Raw genomic sequence first — 3,636 nt, forward strand, 5'->3', positions numbered from 1 at the left:
CAGACTGATTATAACCATTGGAAAAGAGAAGGGGTCATACAGGTAGCAGAAATGGAGGGTGTTTGCACCTCAACCATAACTGAGCCGGTTTTGGCTAAACCTGACTCCCCCTTACTCCAACCAACAGGGAAGGAGGAAGGCTCCCTCCCTGATAAACTCAGCCACTCTAACTATAAGCTTTATCAAAAAGGACAGTTTTAAACCTAGCCTTAAAAGTAGACAGAGTGTCTGCCTCACGGACTAAAACTGGGAGATGGTTCCACAGGAGAGGAGCCTGATAACTAAAGGATCTGCCTCCCATTCTACTTCTGGAGACTCGGGCATGGCTCTGATGGTGTAGGGGTGAAAGCGTGCGAATATATGCAGAGGCTATAGTCCTCAAAGCGGCTGTCCAGGGTTTGAGTCCCAGACCTGGCAACATTTGCCAAATGTCTCCCCCTCTCTCTACCCCTCTTTACTGTCTGCCTACTGTCAAAAAATAAAGGCCACTAGTGCTGAAAAAAATATCTTTACTTCTGGAGACTCTAGGAACCACCAGTAAACCTGCAGTCTGAGAACGAAGTGCCCTGTTAGGAACACATGGAACAATCAGATCTCTAATGTATGATGGAGCTAGATCATTAAGGGCTTTATATGTGAGGAGGAGAATTTTAAATTCTATTCTAAATTTAACAGGGAGCCAATGAAGGGAAGCTAAAATAGGAGAAATATGATCTCTCTTTTTAATTTTCATCCAACTCTTGCTGCAGCATTCTGAATCAGCTGAAGGCTTTTAACTGCATTTTGTGGACATCCTGATAGTAAAGAATTACAATAGTCCAGACTTGAAGTAACAAATGCATGGACTAGTTTTTCATCGTCAATCCTGGATAGGATATTTCTAATTTTGGCAATGTTCCAGAGGTGAAAGAAGGAAATCCTAGAAACCTGTTTAATATAGGATTTAATTGACATGTCCTGGTCAAAAATAACATCAAGGTTTTTTACTCTATTACCGGAGGTCAATTTAATGCTATCCAGGTTAAGTGATGGCCTAAGCAGTTTCTTTTTTAAAGTCTCCGTTCCAAAGATGACAACTTTTGTCTTGTCTGAATTTAGAAGCAAAAAATGTAAAGTCATCCAAGTTTTTATATCTTCAAGACATGCTTGTAGTCTATCTAACTGGTTGGGCACATCAGGATTTATGGATAAGTAAAGCTGAGTGTCATCAACGTAACAGTGAAAATCTATCTCATGCTGCCTAATAATTTGACCTATTGGAAGCATATATATAGTAAAGTGAATTGGCCCGAGTACTGAACCCTCTGGTACTCCACAATTAACCCTGGAGTTTAAAGATGATTTATCATTTACATGAACAAACTGGAATCTGTCGGACAGATAAGATTTAAACCAGCCTAGCGCTGTTCCCTTGATCCCTACAGCATATTACAGCCTTTTCAAGAGAATATTATGGTCGACTGTATCAAATGCAGCACTGAGATCTAACAGAACCAGAACAGACACAAGTCCATTATCTGAGGCCATAAGAATATCATTAGTGACTTTCAGCAGAGTTGTTTCAGTGCTATGATGAGCTCTGAAACCTGACTGAAACTCTTCAAACAGGTCATTGCTGTGTAAATGCTCACACATTTGATTAGCAACTATTTTCTCAAGAATTTAAGATAAGAATGGAAGATTGGATATGGGTCGGTAATTTTTCAAGTCATCTCGATCAAGCAAAGGTTTCTTAAGCAAAGGTTTAATTACAGCTAACTTAAAAGCCTGTGGTACATATTCATTTACTAAATATATATTAATCATATCTAAAACGGGGCTGGTAATCAGAGGGAACACTTTCTTAAATAATTTGGTTGGGATTGGGTCTAACATACAAGTTGAAGGTTTAGATGAAGCTAATATTTCTGATAACTCAGGAAGCTTCACAGGATCAAAACAGTCCAAACACAAATCAGGTTCTGCAGTTATTTCCAATGTTGTCTCACTTGCTGAGGATGAAGTAATAATCTTCGGGAGTATGTCAAAGATTTTCTTTTTAATAGAATCAATTTTATTTAAGAAGAATCCCATAAAGTCATGGCTGCTAAGAGCCAAGGGAATAGATGGCTCAACAAAGCTATGACTCTGTGTAAGTTTAGCAACTGTACTAAAGATAAACCTAGGATTATTCTTGTTCTCTTCTATTAATGATGAGAAATAAGTTGTTCTAGCTTGGCGAAGTGTCTTTTTATACAACAGTAGGCTATTTTTCCAGATTAAGTAGGAATCCTCTAGGTGTGTAGAGCACCATTTTCTCTCCAATTTTCTAACATTGTGCTTTAAAGTATGCAGCTCTGAATTAAACCAAGGAGCTAGCCTCCTATGAATGATTACCTTATTTTTCAAGGGGGCTGCATTGTCTACTGCATCAGGCAATGATGAAGAAACACTATGAACAAAAGAATCAATTTGTGAAGGGGCAGAAACAGAATTATTGCCCTCCATTGTGCTTTTCAGTGATAATGAGGAAATTAAAAGTGGAATTGATTCTTTAAAGGTTGTTACAGCATCGCCTGATAATGATCTACTATAATGAAATTTTCTTTCAGGTGTGGAGTACTCGGTTAAATTAAACTCAAAGGTTATAAAGAAATGGTCAGACAGGACAGGGTTATGAGAGAGTATTGTTATGTCTTTACACTCAATGCCATATGTCAGCACAAGGTCCAGAGAATGAAGACAAAGGTGGGTAGGTTTGTTAATGTTTTGAGCAAAGCCTATTGAGTCTAAGATAGCATTAAACGCTATATTTAGGCTATCACTTTCAGCGTCAACATGAATGTTAAAATTCCCCACTATAATAACTTTATCTGTATTAAACACTAAATCAGAAAAAAGGTCTGAAAACGAATCTAAAAATTGAGAGTAAGGGCCTGGTGGACGGTACAAAACAACAAACAGAAGCGGTTTTAGTGCTTTGCAATTTGGATAAGGATTAAATATTCAAAAGAGTTGTAGCTATTGATTGGTCTGGGACTAATCAATAAATCGGACTGAAAGATGGTTGCTACTCCTCCTCCTCGCCCAGTATTTCGAGGAATGTGAAAATTTAAATAATTAGTAGGGGTTGACTCATTTATAGTAACATAATCCTGCAGCCAGGTTTCGAGGAGGCAAAATAAATCAATCTGATTGTCACAAACCAGGTCACTAACTAGCAATGTATTTTAAGAGAAAGATCTTATGTTCAGTAGGCCACATTTAATTGTTTTATTTTTCTTTTCGGTCTGAGTCGTGTTTATTTTTATGAGATTTTCCTGATTTCCTCCTTCTAGATTATTTTTTAATCTATTTAATTTTGGCCGTGAGCGAGACACTGCCTTAATAGGGTAATGGCTGGGTAGCAATACAGAAACTGCAGAGAGGAGTGTTAAACTACAACCCTGCTTCCTGGTCTGAACCCTGGGTTGTCAGAGTTTTGGAGAACTAATACATTCGGCCAGATTCCTAGAAAGAAGAGCTGCTCAATCCAAAGTGGGATGGATGCCGTCTCTCCGGATCAGACCAGGTTTTCCCCAAAATGTTCGCCAGTTAACAATGTAGCCCACATCGTTTTCTGGACACCACCTAGACAGCCAGCGGTTGAATGACAGC

The sequence above is a fragment of the Girardinichthys multiradiatus genome, chromosome 23 (assembly GCF_021462225.1).
Source record: "Girardinichthys multiradiatus isolate DD_20200921_A chromosome 23, DD_fGirMul_XY1, whole genome shotgun sequence".
NCBI lineage: Eukaryota > Metazoa > Chordata > Actinopteri > Cyprinodontiformes > Goodeidae > Girardinichthys > Girardinichthys multiradiatus.